At 33.6% G+C, this 9,088-nt stretch overlaps 1 pseudogene; it reads right to left on the minus strand.

Moving 5' to 3' along the window:
- Nucleotides 1–596: 596 nt before the first annotated feature.
- LOC128191410 (carnosine synthase 1-like) lies at nt 597–2,885 on the minus strand (annotated as a pseudogene).
- Nucleotides 2,886–9,088: the final 6,203 nt, after the last annotated feature.

The raw sequence follows: 9,088 nt of genomic DNA on the forward strand, positions 1-9,088 counted from the left end.
TTTTAAAAAGATTTATTTTGAGGCAAGGGTTTTGAAACTTGGTGTATAAAAAGAAGAAAGCAAAGGTTGGGATAATTTGGACTTCTTGGTTAGCTTATGAGTTCTTTTTTAATCATTAAATTGAAAAAGCAAATATTTACTCTATGTTCCTTGCAAACAACAGTTTTGTTAGTAGTGCCAAAACACAAGTTTCTCTTATTCAAGTTCTTAAAGTGTAAAAAGAATTATTCATAAACCAAAAAGACATTTTCCATAAATAAATGAAATAAATAACAAATCATAGTCAAAAAATTCAAACACATTTATAATGATTTGTGAAACACACCAAAAAACCACACACGCACACAAAATAAAAGATACACTTGGACCAAAGGAACCTGGCGTTAAAAATGTTTTTATAGTAGAATAATTCCATGATACAACATTATAGTCATTACTTGAAATTATCTCATTTTAAAAGAATTATATTTAACGTTGGAGCTTTTTATAAATTATAGTGATTATATTTAGATATCAAAGTATTTATCATATTAACAGATTAAAATGTCCATTTTAAGTGCAAATAAAATAGGAACCCCCCCCCCCCCCCCCCCGTTTTCGACTATTTCTTTTTTACTAAAAACGAAGATTTTCACCCAATTTTCTTTCATTTTACAGCTTTAGATATATTTAGATGTGTTCCAAAAATATCATAATATTGGATACAGTTGCATGTTAAAATGTCCATTTTAGGTACAAAAATAGGAAAATATTTTCCCCCGTTTTCTACTATTTTTTTAACTAAAAACGAAGATTTTCACCCAAATTTCTTTCATTTTACAGCTTAAAATATATTAAAATTGTGTTAAAATATCATAATATTGGATACAGTTGCATGTTAAAAAATGTTTATTTTAAGTACAAAAATAGGAAAATATTTTCCCCCGTTTTCTAATATTTTTCACTAAAAACGAAGGTTTTCATCCAAATTTCTTTCATTTTACAGCTTAAGATATATTTAAATTGTGTTAAAATATCATAATATTGAATACAGTTGCATGTTTTAAAAAATGTCAATTTTAAGTACAAAAATAAGAAAATATTTTTTCCCAGTTTTCTACTATTTTTCACTTAAAACGAAAGTTTTCACCCAAATTTCTTCATTTTACAGCTGTAGATTTTCTAGACTTTTAGTATATGATTGTCTAGGCACAGCCAATGTAATTTCAAGTTATACTAAAAAGAATTCTGTTGCAATTTTGTTAAGGTTTGACTAATTTTAGAGTAAATTAAATGGACTATTTGACTTGGACAGACTGTTTGATGATGGATTCCTATTCAGTTTGGGTGTCTAGTCTTTAGATGCATCATGACAAAAACATATGCAATGTCGCAATAACAATTGGTTTTGGCTGTAAATTCGTAGCAAAAAATTACAGCAGTAAAAATAGAGGTTATTCGGTATTTTCTTTGAAGTGGCTCAAAAAGAATTCAACGTCATATTCTTCCGTGCTAAGATTGAACGTTGAGCAGACGATGAGGAGTTTCTGTTTGACCTGTGTGATATTTCCAGCCCTAACAGCGATGTTACATATCGGTACTTCAATATAGAAGTCCACATCTTTGATATCCTCCCTGATGGCCTTGTAGAGGATGTGGCCCATGGTGTGTAGGTCTTTGATGAGATCGTATGTCTGAGTGTCCTTGAAGATTGGCGCATGGACGTATGGCACGCACATCACTCCCATCATCTGGAATCGTGGCGTGGGGTTGTGGATCAGAGGTTTGATTCCGCAGGCGATCATGAAGACGCATCGAATCAGATCCACACCATAAATCTCCTTGATCCAGTCTCTGAGATAGTATCCCCCCCTACGGGCGTTGATTTCGATCAGCTTTGGTCCTGTGGGGGTCATTTTCAACTCCACATTGAAGACGCCACTGACAAGTCATATCTCGGTACAGCACTGGTAGGCAGCTCAATCTTGTTGTTTGGCAGACAAGATGACATGCAATCGGCGGTTTCTGTGAAGAATCCCTTCTATGTTGGTGCGTTGTCAGAAACAAAAGCGGCCACAAGTTTTCTGTTGAATAGGACGACATCGATGTCATGTTCTGTGCCCTCCAGATATTTCATCACCAACATATGCATGCTTTTGTCATGTCTAAGGCCAATGCCTAGGTGATCCTTCTCACAAGTCAGTTTTTCCTTTAGGCTTCTCAGATGTTCCTTAGCCTCTTTCATGTCACATACAAGCTTAACTCCAACGGCACTGGATCCGTATTCCATTTTTATTATGACGGGAAATTCGACGGTTTTCTCAGCAGATTCCAAATCGCCCTCGTTTTCAATGTGGTGACATATTTCAGCATACATATATGCACTGCCATTATCTGCAGCACTGTCGCACAATGTGTTCTGTATGGAGGATTTCTTCTTGGCAATCATGGCTCCTCTCAGACCAACCCCATGAAGGCCCAGTAGGTCGCTCACGCGCGCTGTAAGAGGCACGCAGTCCTCCTGAAAAGTACAGCAACCATCCAGTTCAGTTCCTTGTTCCAGCAGCATTTGGACGATGTTCTTAGCATGGGTTTCATCTTGGGTATACATGTACTCATTGAAGTCGTATTCCAGGTATGTGGCAACATCAGGTATTTTGTGGTTGGTCAAGCAGTCAACAAGGATCACCTGTAATGGTAAAAGATGAATCCGAGTTGTAACTCTTTATTCTTTAAGTATAACAACGGTTAAGAATTTACAAATCGCTTAAAATGTAGAAATAGAAACTTATCTGGATATTATCTTTCTTGGCTGCTGGCCAGATGAATCGCTTGCTGATTCCCCCGGCTCCTATGACAACGATGAATTTGCCGGACATGACGTACTTCTGAGCTCTTTCACACATGGTTTGTAAAAGAGATCCAAAAGAAAGGCTGGCGATATCTGGGTCCATGAATCCACTCAGATCACAGTGTTTAAAGCAGTCGTTGTTGTTCACTTTGATGCTTATAGCGGCATATTTGCCATTTCTTTTGGTTAAGATGAATTCAATACCTGTACATGTACATCAGAATAAATTTTGAGGCAGCTTATTTTTTCGTGAAGCATACTATAACTATTTTAAATATACTCTCAGAATAAAACCTTGTTTTATTGAGTCCGAAAAAAGACAATGAAATTGATTATGAATAAAAATGTATCTTTGCAAAACACGCTGACTTTTCGCTATAACAAAATTTAACACATTACGCTATTTTGCTATCAACTTCAACACAATACACTTTGACAGTGTCATCATTTATTGAGAGGCGAATCCAGGACCATGATTTAAACAAACTTGAATCTACACTACCTGAGGATGCCTACAAGTTCCAGCTTTTTTTTTTGGCCGAATGGTTTTTAAGAAGAAGAGTGTGGTTTAATGTGGCTCAGTTGGTCGGGAGAAAAGATGAACATGTGGAAAGTTTACGACAACGACGACGTCGACGACGACAGCCAACGGACAAATCTTGATCAGAAAAGCTTACTGGAGCCGTCGGCTCAAGTGAGCTAAAAACTGTAAAAGTAAAAAAAAATGAACGATATGTTGTGTAACATGACGACGTTAGCGCGTTTTGGGTGTCGTGCAAATGTGTGTAAGCGTATATACCTGCATGTTCGCTTATTCTTTAAAATTGTTTAGACTTTAGTCCCTGGATTGTTGGGCCTCTTAAGGGGTTCAGAGTGTAATGTAGGTTTATTTACCGTTTATAAACTTTTTGAGAACTGCAATGCTCAACATGTGATATGACTATAAAATCATCTGGGACTGGATCATTAACACAAGAATATCCGGGGGGGGGGTGGACTTTTATTTATACAGGATCTACAAGTGATATACATTGTCCACATATTTTTTTATCATGACTCCATTAAGCTGATTTTATCATGCCTATTGTTGCTCAGGTGAGCGATGTGGCCCATGGGCCTCTTGTTTTTCACTTCATCGTCCTTCGTCGTACGCTTTTTACCGTGCTTCGTGCATAACAATTGAACATTTTTTACTTTTTGAAAACTATATGGCAAATTCTTTTCAAGTTCCACGTGCTTTTTCCTAACACTTGCCATGGGGTCAGGGTCAAATTGATCAAATTAAATGTTTTAAAAATATTCTTTATTACTTCTGCGCATCTGATAGAACAACTGAATCCCTGGCTTTGTAGACCAGGATGTTCTCTACCAGAACTGTAATTTTCATGTTCCTAAATTTTGTGTCCCAAAGAGCGGGGGTTTTGACTCTAGGATGATGCCAAAATTGTCATATACATGTTGTTTTAAAAATATATTGTGTTTAAAAATCTTCTTTGTTTCTGCTGATATACCGAATAGAAAATGACTGCATATTAAGAAAGACCATAAAGCCCATTACCAAAATTGCCAATTTCTTAAATCCCAGATAAGTATTGAAAGTACAGGCCCGCTTTTACAATTTTGGGTTCAACATTAAATGTAACTCAAATATTACAATAATTATGCTAAAAGGCACTTACTTCTATTTGAGGCTTTCAACTTTCGAGTTCTCTAGAACGATTTAAACATGAGATCTTCAGTATAGGTTTTCTTTTTCGTAAGTAACAACTCTCTTAAGATCCGGATTGTTCATTCGTAAATTGTTACTCTCGTTAGCTGTATTTCCCTTCCATCGACTCGGTGTTAATTCCATGCACCTTTTCAAAACAATGAATTTTTAATTTCCATAAAACCAGAATTGTAAAAATGTTTTCATTAAACAAAAATTCGGATAACAAAAATTCTGATTTTTTTTTTAAAATTTCATCGAGCCAAAATTGTATACATGAGCAGTCATGGGTAAACAGTCTGGTTTTGATTTCTTACCTTTGAGATGTGCACAATCTAGACTGAAGAACTATAAAGGATTCTTGTATGTGAAGGTGTGCATCAGTACATGTACATATATAATACAGAACTGCATTACCTAATCATTAACAAATATACATTTATACACGTACTTTTCTTCCTAGTTTCATTTAAAGAACTATGTTTATTAAGTTTTTCTTAACATTACAACTAGATCTCAAACAATCTCTGACTTTTGTTCATGTAATATTATTTGGACGGGGCAATAACATTATGCATTATAAATAGTTTTAATATATAAAAAGAATTTTAAAAAATGATTTTTCATAAGGAAGTAAGGGTGCATAATTTAAGATATTTCCCTCTATGTTTCGAACACTCTTTTAGCCGAGACTACTCTACGATCCTCCGCTTATCACACTGAGCTACGTTGACACATATCAATCAGAGTAAATAACTTTTATAGTTTGACAATTATAAAGTTTTGTCGATTTTTTGAAAACCACGACTTTTGACCCATAATGGGTCTAGACTCCACTTAATAAATCAATAATAAAAAAAAGAATGAAAACTTATCCTTTTAATAAAAGTACTTATAAGTTGGAGTTTTGACCCATTCATACCAAAGTTTTGCAATTTAGCACAGTAAATGGTCAAAATTAAGGCATAAAATGTCATGAGGTTAATTTAGAAAGCTTTATCTCTCGTGTTTACAGAATGAATTCATGTTATTGACATGCATCGTGAAAATTTTGTATAAACAATGTATAGAAGCCAAAAATAAATATTTCAGCAACATTTGAACAAGTTCTTTTTCATTGCTCCAAGTGGGGATATATAACGCCCTTTCGTAATCGATATAGAATCATTCGTGATCCTACTGTCAGTACATATCGCATTATAAAAGCCTATTAGTATCCTCTATATATATATATAACTGAAAATGCGCTAAAAGGTGTAATAATGCGGAAAAAGGCACATAAACGCCTATTAAAAAAGAATAATTACACATTTCCAAAATGCATAAAAACATGAATAAAAGTGTTATAACGCCTTTTCAAAAGACGTAAAAATGCGGAATAAAGGCAGAACAACGCCTTTTAACACATTTTTAGCTTAATTTGCGGTGGGTATCACTCATGAATATTGCAATGTGTATTCTTACGCCACGTGACGACATTTTGAAAAGCGTTTGTTTGTAAAGCTTTTTTTTTTGTTCATGTATAAAGTTTTTGTAATTTTAAGTTTATCGAAAGTCGTGTTACAAATTTGATAGATATAGAATCTCATGATTCTCAATGGTATATGATTTTCATCCAACTCGTTGTGTGTTTTGTACATCCGAACCTTTTTAATGCCTTTTCCGCAATAATTCCTTTTAAAAGACTTTAAAATGCCTTTATTTGCTTTATTACGCCTATCCAAAATGTTTTATAAGGCCTTTATTTTTCTGTGCTATGGATAAAAACAATCAAATATATGTACTATACACTCAACAAAAGTGTTCACACAGTATAATGTATTTCATCTATGAAATATGCACCTTTATTTGTCTTGTCGTCAGGGTGACTGATTTCCATTGAAATTTCAAATTGTTATGAATGATGTATTGACCTTGACCTCGGGTTGTGATCCGAGACGTTGACCTTTGCTAAATATCACTAACACTTCCGGTTTGGTGGAATTTTGCTCAGAGATTTCGGATTGCCGATGAAATTGATATTACGCTTAAGAAATAAGAAAAATTATATCAAAATAACATTTCCTCCGAATCGCCTAATATTTAAAACTATGTCGCGATCGAAACAAACAGCACATTTAAACAGAATACGACCTGTTGTGGAAACAATGCAGACACCAATGTTCCGACGGCTCTGGCTGTGTTTGTAGTGACCATTTTAGCCGTTTTAAGTGATTTTCTTTTTAAACTACTAGTATTACCAAATACTAAAATCAATCACAAAATAATGACAATCATAACAAGCATGCGCAGAAAAATACCAATTTTATGTTTTGACGTTTCACGGGTAAATGGTTTCAAACGGTGTTAATTGTTTAATTTTATCTATGCTATTGATGAGAAGACATATCATTTTATTTTGTAGTTTCAAAATCATTCTATTTATTAGGGTGAACACTTAGAAGTTTTTTTTGTTGAGTGTATATGATTATGAACCTCCCATGAGGTGCGAGGGTCAGACTTCTTAAACAGTTGTGATGTGATGCGGTGCGGACATTTCTGCAGACTTGAATATGTAGACTTAAAAATAAATAAAACCCCCAAACTTCAAACTGGAAAATAATCAGACAATATCAACATGGTCTGTACACTCTGACAGTCAGTTTCAAAAAGCATGGAAAACAAGATGGAACCTCTCTGACAAATGGAATTTCCCTCCTAAATAAATTACATGATCGGACACAATAAACAGGTAAATCCCAAAGAAAAATAACCGATGAAATAATTAAAACAAACACACAATATATATTAATGTAGTGAACTAAATAATTTTTATTCTGAATTATAATTAAATTGCTGAAAACCAATAAATAAATGGAAGCAAAGTAATCTGTTATCAATAATTGAAATTCGCAAAATAAGAGATTAAAATCAAATTAAAATCAAAATCAGATACATAGAATGCTGGATCATTTTGTGATTTTTGGAAGTGGAATGTTATCGTTTAGATTAATCATTCTATTAAGTTCTACAGAAAAATGTATTCTTAGAAGAAAGAAAGTTGTTTCTCTCCAATCTAACTTCCATCTGGATTGATGAAAGACTTCAGCAGATTTCTTTTTTCAACCAATATAAGTGACTAAGTTATGTTTGAACAGTCAAATGAACCAGTCACATCTGTTTTTCAATTAACCAGCTACACGGAGCGGACAGTCCCTGTTCTTTATATTAACTTACTGAGCTGAAAAAACGCATTTGATTGTGTGTACATTTATGAAAGCTATGGATAAGCAGGTTGCCAAGTACATGTAGCCTTCCTCCCCCGCATATGTACATGGAGTTCATAGTAACATGTAACTATTGTACCCTGTTTTGCACGTCTGCTACCAATGGATAAGTTTCCAAGAACCCGTGACATGCATTTTAATTTTAATCAAGAATTACAATTTTAATATTTAATCAGGGACAATAAAACAATAGAGGGTTATCATATCGCTTGTGAAACGAAAGGGAAGTCTTTTTTATTTATCAGTATATGAGATAATGTGATCAAACTTTAAATTTTGACTCACGTCAGATATATTTTAGGCATGCGATATGGTTATGATTATGATGTATATAAACCTTACGAGAGCTCATTACACCATCAGATGGTTCAGTCCTCCTGGAAAAAACAACATGGAAGCTGGCTTTAGAGTAAAACTGGCAGCTATAATGGTTGTCATTTGTACGGTATACAGGTATAAATGCAACCATTATTGTTACCGGTTTATTCATCTTTGACATCACCTGAATAAGAAGTAAGCGCAGCAAGTATTATGTTTAATATACTAGATCTATTGAATTACTCTCATCACCACTAGGTCAAATTTTTTTGTCTAACATTGAATTTCTCAACAATCATTTTCTTAAACTTTAACCACTTGTTGGTAATTTTAAACTTTGATATTTTCCTCGAACATTTCCATCAACGTTTATTCTGTCAACCCTTGTATTTTCTATCCAGTAACTCTGTCCACCAAACGTTAGTTTTGCTGTTTAACCATTACATGAACAATTGGTATTTTATAAAACTTCCAACAAGCATTGATTTTATCTATTTATTCGATTTAATTTAATATCCATTGTTTACTTTATTGTTTGATATTTTAAAACTTTCTTTACCGTAGCCTTTATTTTATTTCTATTCAACCATTCGGTCAACAACTTAATTTTTAACCTTTATTTTTCATCTGTTGACAAATTAAACTTGGCTTAAAACCACACGATTAACAATTCTAATGTTTTTGAGTACATATATCTCATTTTTTCACCATTGTGAAATTGTTTTCATTTAATTGTTATAAAAAGATCTTGTGATCATTCTATCCTCAATGAACCATCAATAACAATACTCATCGTCACGCACACAAACAGAAAGTAGAATCTTATCACAGGTTTAGTCCTCTTGATCTGCTTGGCTATCAACAGTCTTCCTCTATACAAGTGCTTATGATAAGTATTTAATATAATTTATTGAGTAAATATTATCCTTTGTTTATTCCCTTGGTAAACAAAGACAATTAATCTTC

This window comes from Crassostrea angulata, chromosome 7 (assembly GCF_025612915.1).
Source record: "Crassostrea angulata isolate pt1a10 chromosome 7, ASM2561291v2, whole genome shotgun sequence".
Taxonomy (NCBI): Eukaryota; Metazoa; Mollusca; class Bivalvia; order Ostreida; family Ostreidae; genus Magallana; species Magallana angulata.